General features: G+C 32.8%; 1 protein-coding gene across 1 annotated transcript in view; it reads right to left on the bottom strand.

Moving 5' to 3' along the window:
• The window catches only part of EYS (EGF-like photoreceptor maintenance factor), a 789,024-nt gene extending 777,535 nt beyond the window's left edge, over positions 1-11,489 (bottom strand). The window contains exon 1 of the mRNA XM_088162233.1: positions 11,360-11,489. The gene's annotated coding sequence lies outside the window, so the exon portion shown is untranslated. The remainder of the gene's footprint in view (positions 1-11,359) is intronic.
• Positions 11,490-14,108: the final 2,619 nt, after the last annotated feature.

Below are 14,108 nucleotides of genomic sequence, written 5' to 3'. Positions count from 1 at the left end.
TGTGAATAATACTTGACAAAGTACCATTCTTCTATTTTCACTGTGCATTTTACACTCAGCTGGTAACCAGGAGACATGATGGCTCCTGGCTACAGAATTCACAGGAAACATACAGTCTTACAAGAGTTGTGATGATATGATTGAAAGGGAAACTTAGAAATGATTCAATTACAAAACCTAAAACATTTAGTAATAGATGGACTTAGGTCTGATACTAAATACCTAATCCCAAAACAAGAACCAAATGAACAGCAACAAAAAAGAAGAGCAAACAATGTGTATATATATATCTATAAGAATTCCAATCAAACTAGAAATGAGATGAACTTTAATTTTTTCCATACATAGTACTTTAACCCTCATTATGGAAATAGTATTCTGTACAGAATATGAAAGGCATTTCACTTGAAAGGAATTCCAGGTTAATAATTACTAATAACCTCTTACAGCAATGTTTCTTCTTTAGTAAATATTAAAAACTAATTTCCATATCAAACTTTTTTTTTTTTTTACAATTTGGGCAATTAAGTTGCATATGTGCATGTGATTAATTATTTTTGATGTAACGAGTTCTTTTTGTTGTTTTCCTGTTCTCTGGTCATCTATGTTTTCTTAGCTCAACTTTTTCCATCAGAAAGGAACTGCTAATTTTGTATGACTGAATCAGGCTGCATAGGCTTTGCTTCAGTGGAATAGTGAAACAGGTACAACACAAGCAAAGTCACTGGTCTGTAGGAAAGAGAAATTATTAGCTGTGTGTTTACATTAAACACATGTAAGAGTGTAAAAAATACAAGAACTGAAGAAAAAGGACTTGCTGCTTTTGAGCAAAAGCAACTTTCCATTGGGGCTCTTGTTGAAAGTGATGGGAAATGGTCAAAGGTTTAAAAAAAGACATCATTCAAAGGGAATCCAAAGAGACAGGTTTCTGTTCACCTTGAATTCTGTAGCACTGTATATACTTCTGGATGCAAAGGAAAAGGAGGTGATAGTGATATACATATATACTTGACTATTTTGGTGGATCTGTAAGTTTCTTGAATTGGCTATGGGTGTATGTATGCGTATATAAATAGATACACATAGATATGTCAGAAAATCCACTGCAAAACTGTCTACATAATACTGTTGCACCATATCCTTTCCAAAAGCTTAAAGTCATATTCTAAGGTAACAAGAAAAATGGCAATGCATGTGTTTTGCTACAGCATAATTTCTGTAATTCTTTTAAATTGGGAATACTGTAGATTACTGTTTCAGAGTCTATCTGACACAGGTAAAAACTGTGCTTTATGTCTGTTTAACAGCAACTGAAAGGACTGTTCTTAAAAGTGGCAGGCAAATGATGTCCTGGTACAGTGGTGACAAGATCTCAAGAGACTTTTAGTTTCTCTCTGTCCTGGTTTTCATTATTGAACCTCACAATTGCTTTACCCTTAGCTGCAGTAGTGTTAGAAACAAAACAGACCTGATGATGAAAAAAAGCCTTGTTTTGCAGCTTCTACACAATGCAGTGTTTAAATAGTCTCTATAAGACTATGGTTTCAACACGTATACAAAGTAATTCCCATCCTGCTGATTTGATGGGTATAAACAGTTTACACCTTGGTCTCAAGTACTACCATTTTTAGGGGTCCAGAAGTACATATATCCTCTTTGAATAGTCTCATAAAACATGTACACAACAAAAATCAGATTTCACAAAGGCAAGAAAACAAAAAAACCAAAAAAATAAAACAAAACAAAACAAAAAGACTATACTAAGTGGTAGCACTAAAACTGATTCACTGTGTTCAAATTGCTTCTGATGCAGAAATGGATTAACATTGACACATTTTATCAACTTTTGTGCCAACATGAGATGCTGCCAGTAAAACAGCATACATATATGCCTTAAAACATGGTCTAGTGGACTTTTTATATATACAGGACTTCCTTGTGTCTTTATTTTTAAAAAAGTATCTTTCGTGTGCAATCCTCTTATCACACAGTTTCTGACTTAATGTGCAAGGCATTAGTAAGGCATGGTTGTTTTGTTACTTCAGGCAGCCCTCCAGCTGTGGGCCAGCACTTGGTCAGGCTGATTTGCTCTTGGCAGGAGGCTAAGAACACATAACACTTTCAGTTGTACATCATGACTTTGGGGGGTTGTTGTGGGAAATAGCCAAAAGTATTATCTTAATCATTTCAACAGTGTACAGTTTGATCTGCTAATCAGTCACAACCTCTGCATTTAGAAAGGGGCAGATTAATGACAGTTTCAGAAAGTGCTGGTAAAGTTTACAGTGGTTTGGTAGTCTTTGATCAATTCCATACTAAATTTTACGACTAATTCTTATTCTCAACAGTTATTGTAATCTAATAAATTCCATTCTTTTATTTTCATGCAATGATTGCAATGAGAAAAGAAAATTGCACATAATTCATCTTTTCTTGTGATAAAAATGCCTATGAGGATTTGACAGGCCAAAAAAATTAAACCCACCCACTTAATAATCTTGAAATTGTCTTCTGTCTGCTTCAAATGCCATAAGGGAAGTGATTGCTTAGACATTATCAGTCACAAAAAAATCAGGCCTGTGTTTCCTTCAACATAGAGAATCATCATACACAGATTATATTGTAAATGATAAAGGCTACTATTATGCAAATTAATAAACGGGCAAGAAATTGAGTCTTTTAGTTTAGCTAAACAAGAAGGAGAGTAGGGATTAAAAGCAGACTTTGGTCAAATTGAGTTTTGGTAAAAATTGCTCTTCTTTCATATTGGGATGAAAATTGTGTAGTACATCAAAATGAAAGATGCTTCATCCTGCCAGTCTAAGTTCTAAAAACGATTTGCTTTTTCCAACATGTAGCTGCTTTTCAATCTCTTCTCTCACTTGTTATTAAGGCGGCTACCTGTACTATGTTACAAAGCAAGTTGGAGAACAGTCGTTTATTTGAATGAAATATTTTGTCAATTAGATTAAGAGAACAATATTTCCTCAAGATAAAGAATATATTAAGTTATTCCAGTTACTAACATTGTGTGAATAACATACTTTAGTCTTCTGCCAACCTGGAAGTTAAAAATTCTGCAATTAAGAGATATTTAATGGTGTAGAAAGCATCCTCTATGTTGTAGTCATAGGCTTTCAGGCTGTGTAGTATTTGTCAGTGAGCATAACAACTCATTTAGTCATACTTCTGTACTGATTGCTTAGGATGTATTAACACCAATGGGCTAAATTTGCAAAAATTGCTAGAGGGGGTTCACAACTGAGTTAGCCTGACATTAGCTTGAAATGAGGCAGCTGAAATGAAGAATTGAAGAAGAACTTGACTAAATACACCATTATTTAAATAATCATTCAAGTATTGCTTCAAAAATGGATAACGGAATATCCTTTCTTTATGACAAATGCACATCTCACAGTAATATGGAGAGCTAGACTAATTTTCCTGTATGTCATAACCTTTATGCAAGCAGCATGTAGGTACTTCATCTTTACATGCAGCTAATGGTTTCTAAATGCAATTCATATTACTCAACATGAAAATCAGTATGTTCAAGACTATTGTTGTTATATTACACTTGTGGTTATAGAAGGGGAGAGGACATTTAGGAGCAAAAGAAGAATATAGAGTTTTCTGGCTTTTTAAAAACATATATTTTAAGAATATTGGTGCAAATGAGGCACAATAAGCAACTCAAGAGTTTCAGGGTCCAATTCCAGAAGAATCAATTGTCTCTTAGGCTAAAAAAGGAATATTATCCTCTATTTTTAAAGCAAGACAGCCATTCAAGACTGTGACAAGGTCATAATGTCCTAATACTTTTCTCTTTTAGATTATAAATCACTATTTAATTTTCATAACATAGATACAGCCTGTATAGATTCAAAATCTGACAATGAATGAGAATAAATTATTTCCTGGGTGACAAGTGGGGAAAATATGGACATATTGTAACAGAAGGTGATTCATCCATGTAGTTGTACAATGATAAGGACACACACTTTTAAATGATAAGTTAGCCTAAAGGTGTCTTCCTTCCATGTACATGAGTATAAATAAGTAGTGTGCTTCTAGCAATGCATAATTTATCTGTAAAGGAAAAAAAATATGCTGTAAAGCAGCAGGGACAGAGAAGAAATTCTAATCAATAACATTGCATCAGATCTATCTTATATTTTGCAGAATTTCAGGAGTGTCTAGTGAGGTTTTTACTTAAAGTGAACATAGGGTAGTACCAGTACTACAGAGACATGATGAGAAGAGTCGTGGCTCTCGTGGACATCTGTCTATATACCAAGTTTAATACCCCTTCCATGGACAACAAATAACAAATTGAAGCTAATCTGATAAAAATAGAGATCATGATAAAAGGAAAAGCTGATGTTCTTATACAACGACAAACCTTTTGCTTAAAAAAAAAAAAAAAAACAACAAAAAAAAACCAACAAAACCCAACATTTTTTAGGAAATTTTCTAGGAATTTTTGTCCCAAAATTTGTAAAGATTTGCAAGCCCGGACTCCTATAGGTTTCATAACTTTTCCCAAGAATGCTGCATTGAATAAACACAACTGAAAAAGATGAGGTGACAAAAGAAGGAAATTACAAAGGTGTGGTAGTGTATTCACACTTCCTAATTTTCATGACTCTTTTTTTTTTCTTATTTTTTAGTTTCCCCAAAACTTTATCCTCATAGACAAAGCTTCAACAAATACAGGGGCAGAGGGATGTAGTAAAAAAAAAGGAAGGTATATGACTTCTGATGTCCATAGCTGTTAACTAGCCACAAGATCATGGCAAAGAGGGAACGTGGTAACAACTAATAGGCTCCAGAATGTCTCTCCTGCTCTGCAATAAAATGTTACAAAAAGAATATAGATCAAAGAGAAGGGTGCACTACTCAGTAGAAAGGCTGCTCAGCTCTTCATTTTGGTTTTCTGAACACGATTTCAAACACAGCAGTGTATAAAGAAATGGGAAAGTACAGGGCTAAAGCTATAGCTGAAGGAGGAGCTGTGCTACATAATCTTTACTGCTGGACGAGGAATGTGGTTTTTAAGTGAATATCCTGATTGTTTCTCCTTACAGGGCTTCAGATCACATCACGTAGCACATGAATAGGATTCCTTTCAAATGAAATTAAACCAGAACATGCACTCCCAGTGTGTAACTAATAAATCCAAACGCTAACAGGCATTCAAATCCCCAGGTAGAAACTAGACCTAATCCAAAATAAAAATCCCGAACTGCATAATGTGAATACCAAGCCTTCCACATGACTTATTTGGTAGTCAAGAGCCACTTCAACACGTGTTGCATTGTACTGAAGCTTGCTGGCCAGTGCTACCAGGGACACAAAAAGGGAGAATGTCTGACATTTTGCACACCATTCCCAGCACTCTTCCAAATTTCCTTTGAAATAACTGTTGTGTTTCAATATGAAAAACAAATATTCCTCTCAACCATTTATTTTTCCCATTAAAGAGCTGTGAATAGGACCAGACAGAATTTGAGTTGAGACATTCAGAACTCAATTTAGTTTCTCTTTTATCTGACAAGCTCTGTTGGTAGCACTTCTCCTATGAATACTGCTTTTTGTGCCTGAGCAGTAATTGCAAAATATGAAACAGATTTTCCTCTTTTAATTTTGAATTGTTATCAGCTTACACTGAAAACTACCTTACATAGTGGGCTAAAGTAACGCTTTCATATTAAAAAATGTCAACTATATAAAAATTTTGAAGATATTAAGAAAATATCATTGATTTTTTTCCTTTTCCACCCATAGAAACAATTCTTGCTCTCAGTGTGAACATGTTTTTTCAGGGAGGCAGATAATCTTATCTGATCACCTGCAACATTGTTTTACTTTGCATTTCAGTGTGTACTTAGAGTTGCCAAAGTCATGCTTCGTCCAAAAAAAAAATTCCAGTTCTGTGGTGGGCATCAGGTACTGGAAACTCCATTGCTTCCATTTTTTTTCACATTTTCATGTTCTAGCTTTATATTAATAGAAATATATAAGTTTCTGTGTTATCCATTAACAATAATATTCTATATTATTTGAAAAATATTTCAAAAATGTGAACTATTTATGTTAAAAATATTTTAAGGCAACCTTAAAGTCTTTCATTTGAAAAGTTACATTCACAAATTCTGTCACATGCAGCTATGTTCAAGATTTTTGCCATTCTCATCAACTCCTTTTCCAATATTCAGCATAAATGAAATTATATCATTGCTCTCACCAGTGAGAATGCTCATCCTTCCAACCTATTGATTTTCTTTTCAATTGAGGCGTTATCTACCTCTATTCAAATTCCACATTAGAAAGGTCTATTTTGAATAATAAATTTTTTACTTTTAAGTATCCCACTTTTTCTACGACATTTTTATGTTGATCACATCTATTTATTTAAACATATTGTAAAATCACAAGCAGTTTCAAAGATATTGCTGTGAAAATATAAAATGAAATATATAATAATTTGGTAATGCAAGCACTGATGTCAAGTTTACACTTCTGTCCAGTATTATTTGGCAATAGAATTTTGCAAATCATAGACATATAAGTATCAAAACTAATTTTATTGACAGTCAGCAAAAATAAAATTACCTAGAGATTTAAGCATTTCACAAACATTGTATTGATGAAAATTTTAAGTTTCCTGGTAAAATATGTAGTTAAATAGGACTGGAAGAGCATTTGTCCATGTCCAATGTGCCTAACGTAGTCTAAATGAAGGAGAGAAATAATTTTGTATAAACTAAAAGAAAAATCACTGTCCTTTTATTTAGTTTTCTTTATTTATATGGAAGGTAACAATTTTGTTCCCCCTAGGAGAAACACGTAATTTTGTCCATTTTAAGAATGAGTATATAATTTCTGCTTAAAAATTTGCAAGGTAGATGCTATTTCATAAAGGAGGAAACGTAGCTTTTTAACCTAATTAGCTCAGATGATTTATAAATTTTTTGCATCCTTGTAAAGTTCTTAAATACCAGGATTTGATTGTATAAAATACATATACTCCATTCAGGGAGCAAGAAGAGAAAGGCATAACTATATAAATTAAAGTCTAAGGCCCTCCTGAAGAAAATTAAAGAAATAACTTAGACCTTGAGGGAAGCAGAGGACTCCTGGCATGTTAATTTTCTGACTATGGAAGAGAAACAACTCCACAGTTTCAAAATTACTGCCTATCGTTGAAGAACCTATTATCTCTCCTTTCATTTGTCACTTTAAAATCTTCCCTTAAATTCCCTCTTCTGATGAAGGCCAAGATATATAATTCTTGTTTCACTTCTAATTTATTTATTTTTTTTTTTAATAGAACCTACTTGATTCCTTTGCCTTGGAGTGATAGTATGCACTGGCAGTGATCTCTCTGTATGCTGTTAGACATGTAAGAAGCATCCAGTGAAGCAACTGGTATTTAATGAATGAAAAAAGAGGCCATATATTACCTACCTTGCAGCCACTTGTGTGAGCAGCTTTCCATAACCATTGTTTTCAGGCTGCATAGCATAATTACCCTATTCAAGTCCTATTGATATATAAGTCATATTCAAATCGTATTGGTACATAAAATAACGACAGCTAGCATCCTCCAAAGGAAGATTTCCAAAAGAACACACTCTATGTGAGTCATACAAAAATAGGAAAGCTAGTAAAAGATTGAGAGATCAGAAGGGTCCTACAAACACAGCAGCATCTTGGCAATGTAAAGTATACCAAGGTGTTTTACAACCTTCATCAATTAAAATTATTCACAGAAAGAAAAAAAATCTTTGTCACTTTTGATTGAATAAATAATTATCGTTTATAATTGTTGCAATGATTGGACCAATCCAGAAAGTCACTGTTCAAGGTATATTTCTAGCTTATAGTGGCTTCTTCATTGTGTACTTGGAAATCTTTATTAACCTTAAATTTACGCTAAATTCATTTTAGGATGAAGGTGACTTTTACTACAATTCTTGTCTGAGGCATGCTTTGCAATATACACATGGTCATCAGCACTTCGAGTGACAGATCATTATCTAATCTGCCATTCCATTTGCACAGACAGTTTTCCAGTAGATTTGACATTGATCATCTGTCCATTTGATTTGTTAACTCCATAAAAATGTGGCTTTTTTTAATAAAATGACTGAGAACTTGCAACTCTGTATAGAAATGCTGTTATATAATATTTTACTTCATCATAAATTTGTTTTCCAGAGAAGTGGCTTTGTATTGTGAAACCAATGAAATTATTTTTCTTTCTCTAGCAACTCTCTACAGCTAAATAAGCCTCTGGAATTTGGGGTTCAAATGTGATTAATTTGACTGACACAAGAAAAGGGAAGCAAGATTGACAGAATGGGGAGATAGAAACAAAATGCATCAGTATGGACATGAACTCCACATATTACAGCATGTATCACAGTCAGTGTCTGTTGGCATGTTCCTCTTATAATAAATCTAATTTTCTTATAGATCTTCTCTTTATCTACCAAACGCTTATTAAAAACCCCCCAAAAATACAAATCAAGCCAGCATATGGCACTAGAAAGAAAATCAGCTCTCCCAAATGATTTTGGGACAACAAAATGTCTAGGCTTACATTTGAATATCATACTATCTAATTTTTAACATTAATTCCATGGCACTTTCACAAAGACTTTTTAAAAAGATCAATATTACAGCCTGCCTATTTCTTCCCTATTCACGCAAAAGTTCACTGATAGCATTTAAGAATGTGCATAAAAGTGGATGAACTTGTGTGCAAATAGCGACATATTTTCTGCAACATAAGTGCATATAGGAAGGAGATTATCCCAAATTTGACAAATGCATTCATAAGTTCTTAAAATTTGGTCATGATCGTTTTTTAGTTGGATTAATTATCTATAATCTAGAAAAAAACCTAAAAAAATACTAAATAATCAAAATTAAGAATAATGAGACAGGGAAATTTAAGATCCAGACCAAGCCAAATACTAATGATGAAAAGAATAAATTATGTTTCCATCTAGCCCCAAATACCCAACCATGTTTCTATGGGCAAAATTGTTTCATAAGAAATATGTATTTTTTTAGCTGGATCAATTTCTTTGCATTTACAGTAAAATTTTTCAAGGCCTGACTAGGTACTTAGACAGGTCTAGCAATTATTTTATTTAATATATATATATAAAAATATCTCAAAATATTATTACCAAAACATGGATTATTTTACTGAAACATCACTGCTATAATAGAAAATTACCAACTCCCTTTTGAAGGAAGAAAAAGTTATTAAAACGGTGAGGGTTGATTAACTGTGGCCTGAAATCTTCAACTGGTCCTTTGAGGCTGCTAGATCCTGTGCTGGACATAGAGGCAACGTTATTACTTTGGATTACATAGCACTGTGTTTCATTTTTATGCATTCCACCTATGTGTGGTCAAGATGTGAGGATTTTTCTGATGTGGGTTTTTGCCACTCTTGTATTACCATCTTCATTTTATTGCAAAAGAGTGATCCATGCCAAAGGTCTGACAAGTGTGGATTTTTTTTCCATTCCCTGTTCATCCTCAAATCTGTTCAATGCTACTGCCAGCATAGCACTGTAGCCAAGGGCCTGCTTATTTCCTACTCTCTTTCTTGCTGGAAAATGTACTAAGTAGATACCTCAGCTACTTAAATTTGTATAGTGGGTTTGTATTGCTTCTCTTCACAGATGTGTAAAAAATGAAGTGGTAATTTCGTTGTGCACTGTTATGAACCAAAAATGCCACCATGTATAAAAGAAGGAGGACGTGTCTTCTTATGTTTAAAGCATTTGAAATATGTAATATTTAAATAATAATCTATCTTTTAAACATATTTTTAGTAAATATTTACATGCTTTTCATGTAATTATCATCTCTATCACATCATGCCATTCTTTAGCAAAAGTCAGCTACCACTCATATTAGTTGGGAAAGGCCCTTGGAAAATTACTGTGATTGTCCTGGTTTCTTCAGAAGAGGTTTAACCCTGAACTAGATGAATATTATATGTCAATGAAACTTCTCAAAGACTTCTTACTAGTCAGCAGAATTATTTTACAAAATACTTAAAAATTAAACACTAAATTATAGTTATAACTTAAATGGCATTCACAGTTGTATAAAGATTAGTCTAATGCATAATGGTATTATTCTAGTATTAAAAAATATATATAAACAAGTCAGGTCTGGAGATGCCTCAAAAAAAAAAAAAAAGGCAAACATATTGATTCTGTGAAAGTTCTTGATACTTGCTACAGTATCTCTTCTTCTCAGAGATGTCCCATCTAAGTAAAATATAACTAAACATTCTCATATGTGTATAAACAAAAATGCTTACTATACCTGTGTTGTTTTTTTTCTTCTGTATAAAGGTACAATGTCTTGGTTTAACTCGAGCAATAAAGGCAAACAGTAGCAGCTCTTTGATTCAACCTATGCCATAACTTTCATACTTACCATGATCAAATTTTGTACACCTAGAAATTACAGTAGTTCATGCTTGTGACAATGTTTTTATAAATGTCTCAACTACGTTTTGAATAGATATTGCTTCCATAAAATGGATACTGTATTTAAATAAAATTCCTTATAACACTCATGTATGTTTTGCAATCATGCATTGCAACAAGATTATAAAAATATAATGAGAAAGAACAGATAATTAATAAAATGAAACCCAAAACTCCTCTGATCTGGAAACTCTCCATGATGGTTGGCTGGGCTTTCTAATAGCTTTCAGAAAATGTTTCTGCCTTAGAAATGAAAAAATATCTTTTGAAAAGATACTTTCTTCGGTTTTAGTGAACATAGAAAAGCTTGGTTTAGAATATGATAATAAGTGCAGACATTCAATTTCTAAATTCCCTTCAGAAACATTTTGCATTTTTTCTGCAAGAAAGCCATACATTATTTCTGGTCAGTTTTTAATTACTATTGTATATTTTGAGTCAAAGACTGTTGTTGTGAACATTAACTCATAAACCAAGTAAACTTGATGTAACCTGTATATGATTTGCTATTGACGGCCTGGAGAGGATTAACAGTGTGAAAACAGTAACACCAAAACTAACTTTAAACATCTTGGGAATACGTTCATCCTGTCACATCTATAATCAAATCAAAGTAAAGCTTTTCAAGATTTGCTATTTTAAATAGGTACTAAAAGCTATTATGTATTACAAAGTAAACTCTTAAGCGGTGTGTGGGCCCACATATAGCCCAGACTTTATCTTTCTAATCTGGTGATGAATACAGCAGGCCACCATCTGGTGTGCGTGTACATCAACAACTACAACACAGCCCTACAATTTAATAATCACAAACTTTAACTGCTACTTACCACTTATTTCCAGCTACAGAAGGTCTCTGATTTAAGCTGTCAAATAAACGTAGGAAAACAGCATAAGATTAACTGTTTTTGTTCCGGACTGTGCTTCGGATGGAGGCAGTGAAGCAGGGAGAGCTCTGCTGTTGCTACAGAAACCTGACGCTGAGGATTTAATGACAGCATCAGATGGTATTGTACTAGAGATTGTCTGCTTGAGGGACTAGACAGCATGCTGCTGATAAGAAATGAGAATGGATTCCAAACCTTTTCAGTTTGCTTTATCAGAAGAATCCTTTCATTGCCTCAAATATATTAATTTGATAGCAGATATAATATAAGTATTTATATTAATGTTAGAAAAAAAATGTGACATGTAATCTGCCTGGAAGATCTCAACACAGGTAATTAATCTTCCTAAACCCTTATTCAATATGAAAAGTTAATACAATTAATACCGTATTTTTGTCTGATAAATATTTAACTCATATATACATATGATTCCTCAAATAATTTGTCTTTAAGCTGACAACTTATACAAATGAAGACATTTTAAGTTCATGTGTTTTAAGTTCATTAATTACTGTTAAAAAAGGGTTCCCAAGAGGAAAGATTTCCAACAAATTCCAGATTCACATGGGCCTGGAACTATTAAATTTCAGGGATTTATTTCATATTCAGTCATTTAGTTTTGCAAATATTTTTATTTTGTGATAAAAATTTTAAAATACTATTACAATTCAGAAACAGTATTTCTGAACACAGGCAGCTTGAACTGCAAAGTATCACTTGTCAAAATGCATGTATTTGGCTGGTCAACATATTCTTCTAAAAAGTCTCTTTCTACTTCATAAATCTTTCTGAATTTCATTTATGTCTGTGGTTAGTTGATGGTTTGTAGATTAAAAAATATAATCAAAGTATTCTCTGAAAACAAAACCCATGATTCTTCTATCAAATATGTCTCTCTTTTTGTTAGTTCATCTGAGTTCCAGGATACTTGTTCATGGAGAAGTTTATATAAACACACAGAAATAATATTTTATATTCAATTGAGGGTCTTCTATTCCAAGGAATTTTACAAACATATTTCCCACTATGTAATACTTGAAAGTCTGCTGATAATACTCACAAAAGCAACTTCTTTCTTTCAAAAATATGGCCACTGCAACTTTATTTTCCAAATAGAGCAGAAAGGACTGCCATTTCAAAGGTCTAAACCAAACATCACACAAGACCATTTGATCAATATGGCTTTGAAGGTTAAAGATTGATTCAGTCCTACTGGGATTTAAGGCTGTATCTCCTGGAGTCTTAGGTATTTTACACATGAAGATAGTCCCATCAACAGACCTCACCCTTAGCATCAAAGAGAATTTTTGATTATGTCAATAGAAGGATCAAGCAATGCCTCTACTTACTATCCCTAAAAAGTCCCAAGAAAACAAAACAAAACAAAACAAAACAAACAAAACAAAACAAAAAGCAAAACAAAAAACAAACAAACAAACAAAAAAAATCTCCCACCAAACTAGCCAGAGCAAGGAGAAGCCTATGAGTTTCCTTATTATGAATTTCCCCATAATATTTTCTCTTTAGATCCTAGATAATACTGGGAAAAACATATAGATTGTTGATCCATAGCCAAATTAAAACTTCATGGCTGATGTTTTCTCTCTATTGGTTTTGGAGTAAGATAGGAAGTTCAAGATTAAAAAGTAGGGTTATCTTCAAGAACAAAAGCAAAACCAAGAGATTAATTATAATTTGGACTAAGTATAGGTAATCTTGGGTTAAATGCACGAATGCCTTTTTAATTTAACATTTAAAAGCAATCAATATAAACATTTTGGGTTATTTTTAAGTAAACAGTGTTTTAAATTGAAAAGAATTTCATTTTGAACAACCAAAATAAAATATGTTAACATTTCACCAATAAAATATTTTCTAACTTTTTGGAAAATTCTCCTATATTCTAGTCTGTGCTGCTCAGCAATTTCTAAGCTTTTTGGTTTAGACCAAAACTTTTCCCCAGTTCCTTTTTGGGCATATGCAATACTTGTCAAAACCAATAAATTAACCCCAGAGTGTGTTTTGTGAAATAGCTTTGAAGACCTCCAAGCGAAAACATTCCCAGAATACACCATTACAGGATATAACATTTAAAAGAATACATGGTATTTGAGCATAAAGTACTGCTTGTGCATTCACCTGTTTTCATCTTAAAGTCTGAAAGAAGATCTTTGAAGAGCCTTCAAGAGAACTGTTTAGGAAGCCATAAAAGAAAATAATTCTAAATATTTTTGAACTAGGGGAAATTATTAATGGAAATTACCAAGCAAAACAAGTTAAAAATAATTGACATGACAACATTTAAGACTAATGTAAAAATGTAAAGGAAATATTTTTAGAGTAATTTCTTTAAAAATGCATATCTGGTTTTTGAAATCTCTTGTAGTCCATTATGTTCAAAAGAAAAAATCACAGAGAGACTGAAATTATTTTATATTAATTTTTGCTTTTAATCTTTGTGACCTATGGTGTCTTGGTATCTTTTATTTTTCTTCTGATTTTCAGAGTGTGTGTGTCATAAAAAGTGTTAGAATGGCTTTATTGTCTCTGTAAAAACCAAGGGAACTCGCTTCTTGAAAATAACCAGGTCTATTTAGACAATGTCTCAGAGACTACATGACTTTGCAAGAAAAGAACATGCAAGAGTTAGAGTGAGAGTGGAGGTCTGAATTTTGAGTGGAGGCTGAAAAAT

This window comes from Sturnus vulgaris, chromosome 3 (genome assembly GCF_052056855.1).
Source record: "Sturnus vulgaris isolate bStuVul1 chromosome 3, bStuVul1.hap1, whole genome shotgun sequence".
NCBI lineage: Eukaryota > Metazoa > Chordata > Aves > Passeriformes > Sturnidae > Sturnus > Sturnus vulgaris.
The sequence above is the reverse complement of the archived record's forward strand: the minus strand, read 5'-3'. Positions and strand labels throughout refer to the sequence as shown.